The sequence below is a fragment of the Oryctolagus cuniculus genome, chromosome 11 (genome assembly GCF_051225735.1).
Source record: "Oryctolagus cuniculus isolate XC-2025 breed Fujian yellow rabbit chromosome 11, ASM5122573v1, whole genome shotgun sequence".
NCBI lineage: Eukaryota > Metazoa > Chordata > Mammalia > Lagomorpha > Leporidae > Oryctolagus > Oryctolagus cuniculus.
The window spans coordinates 34818810-34836376 of NC_142877.1; the positions used below are offsets into that span (position 1 = coordinate 34818810).

The window sequence follows — 17567 nt, forward strand, 5'->3', positions numbered from 1 at the left end:
GATTCCTGGCTCCACGCCTGATTCCAGCTTCCTGCCAACCTGCACCCTGGGAAGCAGCAATGATGGCTCAAAGGTTGGGTTCCTGCCACACACCTGAGAGACCCAGATTGAGTTCCTGGTTCCTGGGTATTTGAGGAGTGAACCAGCACATGGGAAGTCTCTGTCCCTCTGTGTGTCCTTAATAATAATCTCTAATAAATAATTTTAAGAATATTCAGATTATTCTCTTTTTTCACTTGTTCTCCTTCCCAGAGGCCTGACTTATGCTTGCTGCATTTGTGGAAATTCTATGTGACTTGAGTTGCTTTGGGCCAACTGGGAGCCCCAACAGGTTGGAAGGAGGAAAGAGATTTTGTGCTGACTCTGTCCCTCTATTGACAGGCATCCTTCTTTGCAAAGCAACCAACTCTGTAAGACTCTCTCCATCTGTGTTCTGGTAATCACTGACTTCCTCCAATGGCTACAACCAACTCTAACCTCTATTTTGGTTTCCCTACCCCCACACTTTTATGAACAGCTCCTGCTTTTTCTTGACATAATCTCTTAGAGTTATCCAAATCTGAACATTCCATTTTGTTTCTGTTGGGACATTGGTCCATGAAGTTTTCTATCCATTTTTTAAAAAAAGGATAGGAAAAGATGAGTGAGATTTGTGATTCTAGGCCTAAGGACCATTCTTTCACATGGTCTTGCCTCCTAGTTTAGGATTAAACTTGTTTCCAGGCTAGTTTAAAGAAGAAAGATTGGAGGTACTTGCTCATGAGAAAAATCTTAAACACCTGGGTTTAAGGAAGTCTTTGTCTTGTCTGGCTAAATTAAAAGCAACATTAGTAGCTTCAGTATTATATTTTAAAATGTAGTTAATCTGGGTCAGGTGTTTAGCCTAGTGGTTAAGGCACCAGGTAGTTTGCCTGAGTCCTATATCAGAGTAACTGGGTTTAAGACACGGCACCAGCTCCTGACTTCAGCTTCCTGCTAGTGTGGACCTTGGGAGGCAGTGATGATGGTTCCTGCCACCCATGTAAAAGACCTGGATTGAGTTTCCACCTCCCAACTTCGGCTCTGGCCCAGTCCTGGTCATTGGTGAGTCAATAAGTGGATGAGAGCTCTTGCTCTCTCTCAGCCTTGATCTGTCTTTTCCTTCTCTCTCTTCCTTTAGCTCCCCCTCCCATTTCTCTCGCCTCTCCTCTTTTTCTTCCCATCTTTTCTTTTCTTCGAATAAATAAATGAAAAAAATGTAATGCCAATAATACATTGGATTATGCTAGATATGCAAGGAAGGATGAACACAGGAACAATTGAGTAAGTGGAAAAAAAGAAAAAAAACCTAGGAACTGAGGACTTCAAACAACCCTGCAGAAGAACATAGGTGATTAGTGATGGTGTTTGCAAAAGTGCGGGTGTAGGAGATAATTGGTTTGAGAGACAAGTATTGGACAAAGGGTTTTAAACTCTAAGTTTGGCCTACATCTGCCTCCAAACTTGAGCAACCTAGATTTGGCCCAAAGCAGCCTCCTACCTAATGAACTGAACCCTACTTTGGTCTAAAGGCATACCCTCCCAGGCACTGCAGCTCACTAGGCTAATCCTCCGCCTGTTGCTCCGGCACCCAGGGTTCTAGTCCCGGTCGGGGTGCCGGATTCTGTCCCGGTTGCTCCTCTTCCAGTCCAGCTCTCTGCTGTGGCCCGGGAGTACAGTGGAGGATGGCCCAAGTCCTTGGCCCTGCACCCGCATGGGAGACCAGGAGAAGCACCTGGCTGCTGGCTTCGGATCAGGGCGGTGCGCTGGCCGCAGAGGCCATTGTGGGGTGAACCAACGGAAAAAGGAAGACCTGTCTCTCTGTCTCTCTTTCTCTCACTGTCCACTCTGCCTGTCAAAAAAAAAAAAAATACCCTCATAACCAACCGAGTCTGTCAATCGCAGCAACTGTACCTCCAGTCGGTGAGAGGCTGGAGGCTGCCACAGCATCCCATAAGGTGAATTCAGACTGCAGCCAATCAGGTTGTTTCTGGTGTCCCTCCACTTACTCAGGTATGAGTGGACCCCACGCAGGTGGTGGGTAGGGCATTTGGAACCAACTTCAGGCCAGAATGTCTGCTCTTTCTTACTCAAACTTTGCTGCCTTTAATGGATCCCAGAATTTTCTTTACAAGCAGATACAGGTGATGAACATGACGGTTTGACTAGTTACTTGAAATCTATCCAGAGCTCACTTTACTCTGAGAGTGAGCACCTATGACAAATGGCGCTCTGCAGAAGCCTGGTGTTGGAGCCCCAGGCTGATGCCCTTTTCTGAAGCAATGTCTGTCCCCCAGATGTTGTGAATATTGGGTGCTAATGGCTTCCAGCTGCTCCTTCCCCAGAGGATCACCCTCAGTGTGCAAGGGAAGTTTGCCAGGGAAGTTACTTCTGCCCGCCCCCCCCCCCCATACAGTCATAACCAACAATCAACTGACTGGTGTGGGAATACAAATATGTGGTGTGTCTTATGTTCCAGGGTCTTCCATGGCATCAGGCTGAGGCCAGACCTTACCTAAGACCACCTGCTGTCCATGATGTTTCATCCCCTTCCTTACAGGATTTTCCTAAAAATGCTCCCACAGGGTGTCTCAGCCTCTGCTGGGACCTGGCCTTCATGTGCTGTGGTTTTCTAGTCCCTGTATTCATTCCTTCTTCTCTTTTCTTGCTTTTCAAATATTCTTTAGTGTGTGAGTCATTGCTTTTATGTAGCCAAACATCAGGAAGCTGTGGGTGAAACTGTCAACATTCACTTTAGTTCCAAGAGCACTTCAAAAAGTTCATAGAAAATGGAATTAAAAAGTAAGTTATTTTGATGCAAAAAATTTGAAATCCATGCAGTTTTTTCACAGTTCCTATTTTTCATAAAAGTTTTTGAAAATCCTTCGTATTTCTTTAGAAGTCAGTTTTCCTCTGAAGATGATTACACTCAACATCAAAAAAAATCGACATAATTTATCAGGTCAATCAATTTCAAAATTCAGAAAAAAATGAATAAAACATAATTTCCATGATTTCTATGCAGTTTGACCAAGTATAACATCTAATTCCATTTTTTAAAGATTTATTTATTTGAGAGGCAGAGCTACAGAGAGAGAGAGGTGTCTTCCATCCACTGGTTCATTCCCCCAAATGGCTGCAACAGCCAGAGCTGGGCTGATCCAAAGCCAGGAGCCAGGAGCTTCTTCCAGGTCTTCCATGTGGGTGCAGGGGCCCAAGGGCTTCGGCCTTCTTCTACTGCTTTCCCAGGCCATAGCAGAGAGCTGGATCAGAAAAGGAAGACCTCATCAGTATACGTATCAGCACCCATATGGGATTCCCAGGCCACATACAGAGGCTTAGCCTACTATGCCACAGCGCCAGCTCCTCTAATTCCATTTTTAAATGAGACTAAAATTAATTCATAATTCTAAGTTTGTTGTGTCTAATCCTGAAAGCAGAAACAGTACTTGAGGTTAAGAAAATAAAACCAAATTAGTTTAACTAATTTGCCAGTGTGATTAAAGGATTCATTTTATATGCTTCATAAAATGACTCATTTACTGTATTGCAACAGCAAAACTGATAAGAATTTGTAATTTATGGTACTTACACAATTTGTTATTTTGAACTAAGCAATTGCTTCTCCTAAAGTGTCCTTCAATGTTGGTGAGCTATTAGACTAACCATAACATTACACAACAAAGTGCTCAATGGGTAACTAGGGAAGGATGATGAAAATGACGCTATGAGCTGTGTCACTGGAGCAGCTACCAAATCCTCATGATCACCACAGAGAATGGGCCAATAGGTGGTGCTATGGCTCTGTGTAATGTCTCCAGAAGACAGGAGTGAGACAGGCTGGGGGAACTATTTGCCAGGAAAAGACATAGGACAAAAACCTACCCCCATCTCCTATATCCTCCAAAAGATGGTCATTCCTAAATCTTTGTTTTCTGAGCTCTGTCATTAATCTTGTCTCATTGAATTAAATTGAAATACTCAAGTTTTGTGTTCCTGGCCAAAGCAATAGCTGACATGCCATGCAAGGTTCCAACAGACCTTTAATATTTCTGTAAACAAATTTTGTATTAGTATATAGAGAACTTATTTGATGTATTTCACAGATACAGTTCTAAGAAGATAACTGTACTTCTCTCTTGTGCTCTCTCCCTCACTCCCCTTCCTTCCTTCTTTCTTTATTCTTTAATTTTTATAAAAACATAATTTCAATTTACTTTATAATCACAAGCTTAACGCACCACTAACTATGATATTCGACAAGTAAAAAGACGACTGTTGTACAGGAATATCGACGAGGGCTGAAGACAATAATCAAATCATAAGATGTGCATTTCATTCTTATACATTTTATTTAATATTTTTTCTTTAATATTTCTCAAAGGATTAAAAAGTCACCCTACCCCCGTGCAGAAGGGGCAAATACACTGTGGGACAGAAGTCTTTAAAAGCCGACAGTGGTGGAAAGCCTCTTAGAGTGCATCTGGCTTCTGCAACTTCTGCTAGAATTGTTGTGCAATTATCTTTTGGGAAAGAAAATAGAATGAGGGGCCGGCGCTGTGTCGCAGTGGGTTAATGCCCTGGCCTGAAGCACTGGCATCCCACATGGATGCCAGTTTGAGACCTGGCTGTTCCACTTCCAATCCAGCTCTCTGCTATGGCCTGGGAAAGCAGTAGAAGATGGCCGAAGTCCTTGGGCCCCTGCACACACATGGGAGACCAGAAGAAGCTACTGGCTCCTGGCTTTGGATTGGCGTAGCTCCAGGCATTGTGGCCAACTGGGGAGTGAACCAGCGGATGGAAGCTCTCTCTCTCTCTCTCTCTCTGCCTCTCCTTCTCTCTCTGTGTAACACTGACTTTCAAATACATAAATAAATCTTAAAAAAATAGAATGAAATAATTATTTAACTTTCTAAATTCAAAAGATAGACAATTTGCAATAAAGTGTTATAAAATTTAAAATAGCTCTGAAAAAGAACTCGAGCTGTACTGAAGGAAAGACAAGCAGCACGGACGGTAGATAAACAGCAAGGTCTCTTTAAAGCACTGCTCTGTGCATGCAGGATTGATTTTTTTTCCCTTTTCTCTGGAATAGAATTTATCCTCTTAGCATTAGTTTTTTTAACATCAGTTGTCATGCTTTAGAAAGAGGTCCAGGTGTAGAAAGAAAGTCACCTTGAAATTAAAAATTTGACACAAATAATCAACTGAACTGTGAAGATTTTACCTCATTAGACATGCTTTTTACTACTGATTTAAGAAGACAAATTGCTTTTGACTCCAGTGGTCTCACAAGAAGATGCTGGTCTCATCAAACTAATCCACTAACCGTCTTCAATTATTGTTACCTTTCAGGAAATCACAATCAAAGAAAAGTAAGTTGTATTGAAAAGTAGAGTGAGAAATAAGATGCAATAAAAATGGTGCTTTAGAATGCTTGTAAACTTTCTATGCACCTGATCATAGTTTTGGCAACTTTTTTTTTTTTTTTGACAAATAGAGTTAGACAGTGAGAGAGAGACAGAGAGAAAGGTCTTCCTTCCATTGGTTCACCCCCCAAATGGCTGCCATGGCCGGAGCTACGCCGTTCTGAAGCCAGGAGCCAGGTGTTTCCTCCTGGTCTCCCATGCGGGTACAGGGATCCAAGCATTTGGGCCATCCTCCACTGCCCTCCCGGGCCACAGCAGAGAGCTGGACTGGAAGAGGAGCAACCGGGACTAAAACCGGCATCCATATGGGATGCCAGTGCCGCAGGCGGAGGATTAACCAAGTGAGCCATGGATCTGGCCCCTTTGGCAACCTTTTGGGATAGGCAAGACAGCTAATAAGTATAGCTTATATTAAGTGAGTACTATTCACTTTTTAATCTATCAATTAATTTAATCTCTGCAATAATCCTATGAGGCAGGTACTATTTTTGTCTTCCTTTTCCAATATAAGACATTGAAGGAAAGAAAAATTAAGTAGCTTCCCAGGAGGCAGCACTGGGGCACCGTGGTTTAAGCTGCTTGTAGTACCAGCATCGGGTTTCAGAGTGCCTCTTGAGTTTCATCTACTCTACTTCCTGCTTCCCATGTGAGAGACCCGGATGGAGTTCTTGACTCCTGGTTTGGCTTAGCCTAGCTCTGGCTCTTATGGCAATTTGGGGGATAAACCAGCAGATGGAAGACTCTCTCTCTTTCTTCTCTCTCTATCTCTCTCATGCTCTGCTTTTCAAATAAACTAAATAAATATGACTTTAAATAAAATATCTCCCCAAAGACATACAACTAGTAAGAAAGCTGGAATTAAAGCCCAAGCAGAGAAAGATTGTGCTGTCATTGAAGCACCATTTTAGGAATTAAAAGAAACTTGGAAGTTTATACAATAAGTTGTAAAAAGTGGGAGTGAATTTAGAACTAAGGTCTTGAATATTTTTGGTCAAGTGTTCTTATGCTAATGACATTGCACTTTAATTTGGAAACTTTCCACCTTGCCAAAAATTATATCTGCCTGAGTATAAGCACCATATATACTGTGCCAGTCTAGCTGGTCTACCACAGTTAAAACTGGCCAGTGTGCTGTTTGAAATCTCATGCCCACTCATCTATAGGCTCCACTGTAAGGTGAGGCAGCTCTTCCAAAGCTCTTTGTAGATTTGTTTCCATCTCAGAAACCGGCAATGCTCTACTGAAGGCTGTCATTAAAGGAAAAGGGGAGAAGGAGAGGTCTCCAGACTGGTATTTCCAGACTTACTTCCTTTCTAGCAAGACAAAGGGAGATTTCCAGATCCCCTCAAGTTTAGATATACTGCATTCCTGAAAGCAGTTTGCCCCTGTCCCCAGTATTTTCCAAAGGATGCATAGGATGATAGTCAAGAGTGTAGAAGTCCCGAATCTTGAGAAATAGGTTATCACTCATACTGGAAAAAGCTTTCCTTCCATTTCTTAATTTATTCTTGTACAGCCAGGTCTTAGAGTTTTCACAGAGGATGCTGATTGTAATAAGTCAGTTTAGGCTAAGTTAGACTACTGTAACAAAACATACCCCTATCTCCAAATCTTGGTTGATTAAAACAGAAGGGTTCTTTTGGGATTTTTTTGTGTGGGTGTTTTTGTTTGTTTGCTCATTTTGTGTCACAGTCATAGACTGATTTGGGCTCTCCCATCTGCAGCCCACCTTGGCTGAGTGAACATCTCTGACACCTGCCAGCCAGTAGCTGTGGGAAAAGAATGATAGTGAAACCACACGGTAATTCTTGGAGCTTTTGCTGAGAATTGACATCTGACATTTTTTACTACATTTTATTGGCCAAAGCATGTCATGTGGCCAACTTGATGTCAACAGGGCAAGAAGGTTGAGTTGTACTTTTATAAGTACAAGGATCACCTAACACTGGAAGCAATAATTCAATACTCACACTTAATTAACTATAATGTATTAGGCTTAGTGAAACACCTATCCAAATAACTTAATAGGGTGGAAACACAAACGAGCTCTAGTAGCCTTAACTAACTCTATAAAAGAAATATTAAGGAGTAAAGGGTTGAAACTCCTCTTAACCTTTCTCAGCACTGATATATTGGGGGAAAAATAGTCTTTTCAGACTAGAATAGTTGACTTTAGAGGGCAGGAAGCAGAGCTCAAGGAGTTGTTCAGCCCAAACTGGAATCACTCCTCCATCACCAGCTACACAGCATGGGCCATGTTGCACAGCTTCGTGTTCTGTAACATTGGCAAAAATCCCGACTTCATTTATAACTCCCTGCATTGCTGTTCTTTTCAAGTACGTTACTAGGCCTTTATAAAGATTGATGGAGTGCTGGGAAACCATTGGATTGAAAGTCCAGATGTACATAAATCAAGTCGGTATCATTTAATTCAGAATGTTTCTACCCAAGTCATTTTGGGGTGGAAGTGGAGAGATTTATAGTGAGTCTTATAGGAATTGATGATGTGAAAAGTAAGAGATTTTAATGTATGATTTGGCTGTAGGAATCAACTGCAGAAGTTTTAAATTGACTGAAGCTTTGATTGATACTGGTTTAAAATGCATTTTAAACCACTTGAAATATATTCTAGAAGCTTCTTTAGGATGAAGAGGTGAATGTGATTTGGGCAGTCAAAAATAAGATCTTATTTACATACCAAGAAATCTCACCTGTCAATAAAAATGTATGTCTGCAAGCTTCTTTATAGACTAAATCACTGTTCTCTATCATACCTAGTTATAGATGTAACAAGTTTTACATGAAACTCTTATAGGATAAGAACCTAAGGTCACAATAATTGATGAAAAGACTTTCCCTGCTGCTTTTAGTCTCTTAATCTATAAATCGATCTACATTTGAAATTATCCCAGATTTTATATGGTGAAACATAAAAAGTCACAGTCCCAATTTATGGCCTTGGGGCCTCATACTAGCTAGGCACACTGAGCTCTAAACCTGTAGAGTGGGTGATATTTGCTATAATATTTTCTGAGCCCAACTCTTCCTGTACCCCTTTCATTTGCCTGAATGTTTTGATGTTCCCTAATGCCTCAAACTCCCTTTTCCCCTTTTTTATAAAAAAAACTATTGTTCAAAAAATTGCTTTTCATTAAAATTTATTAACAGATACCTTAATGACCAAGGAAATTTAACCTGTCTGTATAGGCCATGGTATTCAAATACCAAGAGAAAACAGCTTTAATCAAAGGAATGATGATCAAATGGGAAATTAAAAATAGCTAAAAGTAAAAGTGAAATAGAATCCTCTATTTTTATAAAATCTCATAGCAGAGCAAATTTAAAGGCAATGATTCAAAATGACAATTGGTTCAGTTCAGTTTCACATTTCTGCCTACCCCTGCAAAATTTGCAGGTATTATTGATAGAGCAAGTTCTTGAAGGAACAGAGATGTTTCTTCTTCTATGTGACCTTTGAAAATGTACTTCCCATTATGAATGAAAGATTGAACTAGCATTAGTTTAATGATGCATAATTAAGTCACAAGAAATGTTGCTATACAATTTAATTTTATGAAATAATGCATGTAAATATAGGTTTATCACATTTCCTTTCATGTCAATTAGGAAATCTTAATTCTTTCCCTGCCTCTGCTATTTGTTTAGAATCTTTTTAAAATCAGGTAGTTGGATTTAGAAGACAATATTTAAGATTGCTAAGTTCTGAAGTTCCTCACTGGTTCTTTTAGTTACAGTCCCACTGCTTAGGTAAAGTGAACCATCACAGCCAAGTTTATCTCTTTGCTGATTTTTTAAAAATTTTTTTATTTAGTAAATATAAATTTTCAAAGTACAGTTAATGGATAACAATGGCTTCCCCCCCCATAATTTCCCTCCCACTCACACCCCTCCCATCTCCTGCACCCTCTCCCATTCCATTCACATCAAGATTCATTTTCAATTATCTTTATATACAGATCAATTCAGTATATATTAAGTAAAGATTTCATCAGTTTGCACCCACACAGAAACACAAAGTGTAAAATTTTTTTGGAGCCTGCATACATTACTTCAGTATGAAGTCAGATACACCTGTACTAACCATCACAATGCCATCACCTACCAGCCCTTTTACATTTATTTAATCTAATGCACAAAACTATTCAGTGATTCCTAAATTTGGGTCTTAAGGTTTAAATGTCCTACTGATAAACATGATGCCTTTTATAAACTTAGTTTCCCTTTCCAGTGATAATTACTTACTATTCCCTTTTACTTTTGTCCTATAGTTGTGTTGTTTTCATGTTTTATCTGCATTATTCTCCTCATTCTGTTCTCTGGATTTTTACTGCTAGTCTACTCACCTAATTCACCCTTAAAAATATATCATAGTCTTTATTTATTGCACATTTTATTTTATATTTATTTAAATAGTAATAAAGTTTTAGATTACATACAAGTACACAAAACTAAAATATATTTCCCTCCTCAAATCGGTCCCACTGTCCAAAGAGTATTATTCTTTTAAAGATATATTTATTTGAAAGGCAGAGTGGAAAAAAGGGGGAAAGACAGAGAAATTTTATATCTGCTGGTTCAGTCCCCAAATGGCAGCAATGGCCAGTCCTGGGCCAGGAAAAGCCAAGAGCCAGGAAATCCATCTGGGTCTCCCAGGCTTGTGGCAAACTTAGGTACTTAAGCTACCATCTGCTGCTTCCCAGGTGTGTTAGCAGGGATCTGAATCAGAAGTGGAACAGACAAGTCTTGAAGCTGTACACCAACATCGGATGCCCCAGTGTTTACCCCACTGCACTACAATGCTTGCCCCAAGAGTGTTATTTTTATAGTATCTTGATTTTGGTTCTTCTGGTGATTAGCCTGACAATTCCAGACCAGTGCTATCCACTAGAAGCATAATTCAAATCATTTAATTTGCATAATAGCCACATTTGAAAAAGTGAAAATAACAGATGAAAAAAGTTTTAGTGATTATTTTTAACTCTATATTTCCAAAATATTATTACTTCCCATGTAATCAACATAAAAATATTTTAAAAATCTGTTTTTCAACTTAGGTGTATTTAATACTTATAGTAAGCATGTATCAATGTAAACCAGCTGCATTGCAAGCGCTCAACAGCCATTTATTTGCAAGTGGCTGTTGTATTGGACAGTGGGGCCCTAATAATATTCTCATCTATCTAGCTGGTTATTTGAAGTTTGAAACAGTATCCTGCCTTGAAACTGAGGAATTTAACTACCTATTTTGTAAGTATACAAAATTTGTATTTTTGTTTTCCCATTGGTCCTTTTTATTATTTTAAAGACTATACCTCATCTTTATTTCTTACACAAATATTAGTAACTCTTGAATTCCAGCCATGAGGAAATGTGGAAATTAATATTTTCTTACTTCTCTTCACCACCCCCACTATGCCTCCAAACTTTTGTCAACTATATCATTACTTTTAAATTATTACAGTTTACAACCTATCCATTTTGTTCTATCATTATAATAAATTGCATGGTCTTGTTTTATTAGGTCTTAGAAGTGTTTAATTAGTGTTTGGATATTTTTAGACTGGAAATATTTATTGTAAAATCAAGCTGTGTGATTGAACCCTTGAGAAGTACAATCTCACACTTTCCATCCATGTTAAAGAAGAAAGGTTTGACTCTTAAGGACTAATACCCTCTCATTTCTCTATTTTATCAATTTCTCAGCATCATGCTTCAGTTTGGTCAGCTTCATTTGAGAACCATAGTTCATTATTCAACTTTAGTTCCCTTATTATCCTTCATGAACATTGTTAACTAAGAAATATCTTGTCTATTGTTATCTGTAGAACATTATGATTTTTAATTATATCACTTAACACAAGAATTGATTGTCTTCTACAACACTATCTCAGGTAGCTCAATAACTTCCTTTCTAATTAGAATTCATTGCCATTATTTGTCTACTGGTGATCTGTGATTTGGGGATTTCATTTATTATGTTGGTTAAATTCAGCTTCTTATATGCAAAGTATTCCTCTTTCAACAAAGAAAATATTTGTTGGATTATATTCTCAAGTAATTGAAAAAACACAGGGAAAAGAGGTAAATTTCTTGAACGTTTGCATATTTGAAAATGGCTTTATTTTCCTTTCACACTAGACTGGTGCATTTTACTTTTACAAGGAATATCAGATTTTAATTGTATGGTTGCATGTTATAAATTCACATCAGTACATGTTTACCCCCTTGGAAATTATAATCTAAGTGAATTAGTTACACTGTTCAAGAATAAAGCCTTGAACTTCTCCCCAGTAAAGTACTTGTGGTGAAGCAACAGCCCACACTTTACCTTTAGCCACTGTTTTTACCAGTTAGGAAATCAAAAGTTTCATTGTCCAAACCCTCCTGTACGACTTAGAGGAATTGCAACATACATCTTCATATTTAGAAATGTTTTTCCTATCCACATTTTACAAAGACATATATGCATGGTGACTGCCTCTGCGACTTTGGAAGTACAGTCTGTGAACAAGGAGAAGCGAAACATGTTGGCAAAGCTGGTCATTTTCCTTGTGGATCTCATGCTTGTTTTGGCCATTTCTGTCACCTTATATGCTGTTTACTTACTAGCAACCGTGGGTATTTTTATCTCAGTTGTTTTCTATATTCTCAGAGGGGAGATGGAAAAAAGCTATCTCTTCAACAAGAACAGAGTCTGGTTGCTGCATTCTAGCAAAGCTGGTGAGAAGCCATTTGCAGGCAACATAGAGAAAGTGAGCACCAGGATGCTTCCCGTCCACTGTCCAGCTGTAAGAGAAGGGGCCTCGCTGTGCCAGTGGAACACTCCTGCCTCCCAAAGAGCAAGGAAGTCGCTGCCATGGAAGAGACACTCGAGAAGACTTGCAAAAATGCCACACCCACCTAACCAAGAAACACATTTTTAAGGTGAGTTTATTAACCGTCCAACTTAATTCTCCTTTTCCTGAAGGACATAGCACAATTACATGCTTTCTTGAGCTGAAGAGATTAAAAACATTTTTGTTTCCATCTGCCTTTCATTTTTCAGAAATGGTGTTGGTAGCTTCTATAGCTACTATGTTATTAAACTGAGATGCTCGTTTACCCAGAAACAGGCCAGACCTACTGATGTTATTTTCTCCCCCAAGCACTGATTAGACAAACTTTCACTCCTCCCTAGAAACTTTGCTGCAAGTTTGGATAGAAGAGAACTGTTTGAGAAAATGGATACTTTGGCCACAGATGGTATTTTTACTTGACATCAATCAGTGAAGGTGTCCAGGAGCTGCCCTCGAGTGGACAATGTATTTTCAAAATGGTCGTTGGAGTAAAAGCAACTTTTGAGCACGTGAATGTGTAGAACAGAGTCCTACTCTCATTTTGGTTTGTTGTCTGCACACTGCAGATTGTAGGGAGCAAATTTCAGCATAATCTAATGAGCTCATTTGAAATTACCTGGTTGCTTGGTCTCTTTCACAGAAGTAGTTCAGTGGAATAAAATGGGTCAATTTTGTCTTGGTTTTTGTCAGATAAATGGTTACTGTAAGTGCCTTATGTTTGGGTTTTAATGTTATAATTCAATATGTCTAATGGGGTACACATTTATTTTTTGGTTGCAGAAGAGTCTAGTAAATTGACTCAACTTTATCAATTGTAATTACATGTCTTAAAGTCAAGTGCTTGTCATTATATTTCTCCTCTATTGCCTTTATGGCTTTTGACATCTTAAATTTTTAAGTTATTTCTTCCTGATAAACTGAAAAAATATTTTATGTCAAGAATGCCTCAATGATTCCTTACCAAAAAGGTAAGATAGTAATACTCAATAAAGAAAAATAATAGTTCAGTCTCACAGGCAGTAAATATTTAAATTTTCAGAAAATAATGAATTTGTGTTAACACAACAATGTTATATATGCTTTTGTACTAGTGTTTATTGAGAGTGAAATAGCTCCTCTCACAGAGGAAGGTGGTGACATATTACTGAAGGAATACAGACTATAATAAGGAATTTTAAAACCATTTTCATTACATAATTTCCAAATTCATAACAGATGTAGACAGGAGCGACTTACCAGGTGGGGTGTGGTATGCTTAACAAAATCATACCTCAATCTAGTACCTCTATCTATTGACCACTTACATGGAATTTACAATTACAGAAGAATTATTTTATGAAATGGTTCCTCAATTCAAAGACAGCTTGGCAAATATCATGGGAGAGGTACACAGAGTATGTTTGTAGTTGTTTCTAAATGTTACCATTGATTCATTCTCTCTGCAATGTTATCTATAGATACTAAGGGAGGAGGAATAGATCTTGTAAATTCTGAATTAGAGGAGGTAGCAGAGGAGGTGCTGGCTACAAAGTGTGGCCTGAGGATAGGTATACTAGGGAAGAACTAAGAGGCAGGGATAGGAAAACATGCATAGAAAAGGGGGAAGGTATGTGACATGTGAACATTGAAAGTGATATAACTGAAGGCTACCAAGGTAAGCATTCAATTTTGCCTTGCATAAGCTTTTGAATACCTAAGAAACTTCTACACTGGACAGTGCTAACTTGCAGGGGTAACGGAACACAGTTGTATCCCCAAAAGATTCCTTGCATGGTCTTTGCCATCTGCCCCAGAGTTCTTTTATCTCCCACATGTTCCCATTGTAAAAGATTGGAGGCAATGGTAATAATTTGATAAAATAGCATACTAAAAATGCTTTATATTTCTGATATTTTTTGAAGGTGGCCTTCAGCCTCCACCACATTCTTGTCTTACATCTTCTGTCAGAGTATCTGCTAGCCCTGGAGGGCATTTGAGTTTGTACAACTTGCCAGCCTCCTCCACTTGAGGTCCTACATACATCCAAAGTTGTGACTACTCCCATAGCCTCTACGTGGGTCCCAGACTTAGCTTTAGTTCTGCTGAATTCTGAATTCAGTAAGGTGAAAATTCATTTCTAACACTTATTATGTATTATGTACCAGCAATTCAACCGGGGCTTCTTTTAGCTCTGTTTTATAGGCTGTATCAGCACAGTCTTAAAATTCAAAAGAAGCTTGGGAGTCATTCATTACACTTCTCATCCAGTTAAGAAATATCCTCTACAATATTCCCAACAGATAGTTGTCCAACTTCCACTTAAGCATTTTGCATGAGATGCAATTTCTTACTTCATAAGGCAGCCTATTGTTAAGAAATTCTTTATGGTATCCATTAGAAATCTGAGTCCCCCAAACTTTCATTACTTTTTCCTATTTTTGTTCTGTTTAGCAATCCAGAAAACAGTTCACTAAGTACAACGACTTCACTGAAATCATAAATTCTAAGATGAACTTCTGTCCTTATGAATTTTCTGCTACTCAAACATTGAACTATTCTTCCTTTTTTCAGTACAAATAGGATTTCATTATGATAATAATAATAAGAAATCTAGAGCTTTTTATTTTAATAGCGGATTCTTGATTTGTCATTTCTAACTTTTTGCACATATTTGTTAATCAGAAATTTTGAAGCTAATTTCTTCGAAGCTTCCTCAAGTCTGGGAGTGTCGCCAATTTGCACTGAAGAACAACATTTTATTAGCACACTCATAACTATTAAAATGTAATTCTAATGCATTGACCCAATTTCACAGCACATCAAAAATTTAATTCAAATGAATCTCACAGATGTCCAATAATTTTCCATTGCATGTTGTTACTTGGGGGGAAGGTTGCATGAACTTGAACATTGTGGAAAACTGTCCGTCTCTTCAGTACAGTTTTGGTGACTACAGAAAAAGCAATGTCTTGAGTGGCAAATTATACTAATTTAAACAAAATGAAGCTCCTCTGAAAAAAAAAAAGTAGCTGACAAAAACTGGGAAGAGTCCAGACATCTCATTTCTGGTGGCGATGGAACCACAGAAAGGGAAACTACAACTGGAGAAGGGAAGTTTCCATGGCCAATATCCCTGTGGCTTTGCTGCTAAGTTTGCAGGAGTTCAAGTGCTAAAAGCCAAAGATGTTCTGACATTGTGGATGGCTAAGGGAATACAAGGTCTCAGAAAACAAGGAGGGAGCTCAAGTCCTGGACTGGATAACTACACTCCCCTTTTTGGCTCCTGTCTCTGGTGACATTTCTAACAATATATAAACACCTGGATCTAGGATTCCCATTTGGTTCTTGCCCATGCCTTCTCCTGGTACTTTTTTGTGTTAAGTCAGTACCTCTGTTGGGTTCCATTCCCCCATGCCCCTGCTCCTGGAAAGAAAGGCATGTAAAACTGATGACTTTTAAGGCTCTTTAGGGTCTCAAATACTGTATATTTCAACAAATAAAATTACATTAAAATATAAAGTTTGTTCAGTCAAGAAAGCAATTTATACAGAGGAGCTCTCGGTATTGAAGAGAAAATTTCTGGGATAAAATTTTCTTGGGGACCCAACATTTATCCTATGGCTCTTCTTGCATCTTTTCCTCACCAAGTTTTCTATCGCATGCACACTTGCATCCTACACGTGTCCATTACTTCCTTAGTTCAGACAAGCTGACCAAACCTCTAAACCCATACATTTTTATTCTATGCTCAATCCAGGCTTCTGTTTGGAATTTAATATTGAGTACTTGCCTGTCCTTCAAGAATTCAGTTAGTTCATCCATAATTGCATCCACAGAGCAAATAATATCAGTAGCCAGTCCTGGCCTTTTTTTTTATTATTATTTTAAGGGTTTATTTGGTAACTACCCTCTCTTACTGTCTCTGCTAGTCAGTTTTGCAAAAGAAAGATACATAATACTTAGATTTTGATGGCCAAAGGATTCCCTTTATGTTATTTGAAAGGATCTGTGAGCTAGACAAGAGTTAGAAACTTTAGGCAAAGTAATCAACTACTTAAATAAATCACATGTAACCTTTTTAAAAGTTAAAAGTTTCAATAACAAATCCCAAGAGTTTGCCAATTTTAATTTTATTCATTTTAATATCTTGGGTTTTGAATGAGAAAATTAATCTAGGCTATCCAATTGATTTGCATTGCAAATCTTCTTTTGTTACTTAAAAGACAGATTTGATTAAAAGGAAATGGATTGTTTGGCAAAGATTTCTTGGATAAATCATCAAAAGCACAGGCAAAAAAGTAAAAATAGATAAATTGCACTGCATCAAAAACTAAAACTTCTGCACATCAATCCACAGAGGACAAAAAAAAACAGAATGAGAAAGTAACCCATAAAACAGGAGAAAATAATTGCAAAGCATGTATACAGTTTAGTATTCAAAACACAAATAATTCCTGCAACTAAACAGCTACAAAAACAAAAAAAACCCTTATTAACAAACAGAGAACTCAAATGGACATTTCTCCAAAGAAGAAATTTCTCCATGCAAATGGACAATACTTATATGCACATGAAAAGATGCTCACTAATCATTAGGGAAGTGCAAATCAAAACTACAAAGAGATATTATCCATACATTGTAACATTGTAATGGCTATGATTAAAAAAGAAAAAAAAAAAAACAGAAAAAAAAAGTGATGTTGGGAAATTGGAGCACTTGTGTACTGTTGGTGGGAGTGTAAAACGGAACAGCCACTATGGAAAACAGTATCATGTTCGTCAAAATGTTAAAAATAGAATTCTCATATGATCCAGCAATTCACCTTCAGTGTATGTACCAAAAAGAACTAAAAACAGTATTTTGGCCGGCACCGCGGCTCACTAGGCTAATCCTCCGCCTAGCGGCGCCGACACACCAGGTTCTAGTCCCGGTCGGGGCGCCAGATTCTGTCCCGGTTGCCCTCTTCCAGGCCAGCCCTCTGCTGTGGCCAGGGAGTGCAGTGGAGGATGGCCCAGGTGCTTGGGCCCTGCACCCCATGGGAGACCAGGAAAAGCACCTGGCTCCTGGCTCCTGCCATTGGATCAGCGCGGTGCGCCGGCCGCAGCGCGCCGGCCGCAGCGCGCCAACCGCGGCGGCCATTGGAGGGTGAACCAACGGCAAAGGAAGACCTTTCTCTCTGTCTCTCTCTCTCACTGTCCACTCTGCCTGTCAAAAACAAACAAACAAAAAAAAGCATTTTGTAGAGATATTTATATACCCGTGTTCATAGCAACATTGTTTGTA

At 38.7% G+C, this 17567-nt stretch overlaps 2 long non-coding RNA genes across 8 annotated transcripts in view; one reads left to right on the forward strand and one right to left on the reverse strand.

Annotated features, from left to right (window-relative positions):
- The first annotated feature begins 860 nt into the window (after nt 1–860).
- LOC127491003 (uncharacterized) overlaps nt 861–17567 on the forward strand; it is a 30508-nt gene continuing 13801 nt past the window's right edge. The window contains exons 1-4 of one of the 7 annotated variants that reach the window (XR_016215920.1): nt 868–1083; nt 10653–10715; nt 12102–12392; nt 12646–15802. This is a non-coding gene — a long non-coding RNA (uncharacterized LOC127491003). Of the gene's footprint in view, nt 1084–10652; nt 10716–12101; nt 12393–12513; nt 15803–17567 lie in introns of those variants that run through there. The other 6 variants (XR_016215916.1, XR_016215918.1, XR_016215919.1 and 3 more) reach the window with 6 other exon arrangements.
- LOC149123408 (uncharacterized) overlaps nt 2527–17567 on the reverse strand; it is a 32974-nt gene continuing 17933 nt past the window's right edge. The window contains exon 3 of the long non-coding RNA XR_016215921.1: nt 2527–3281. This is a non-coding gene — a long non-coding RNA (uncharacterized LOC149123408). The remainder of the gene's footprint in view (nt 3282–17567) is intronic.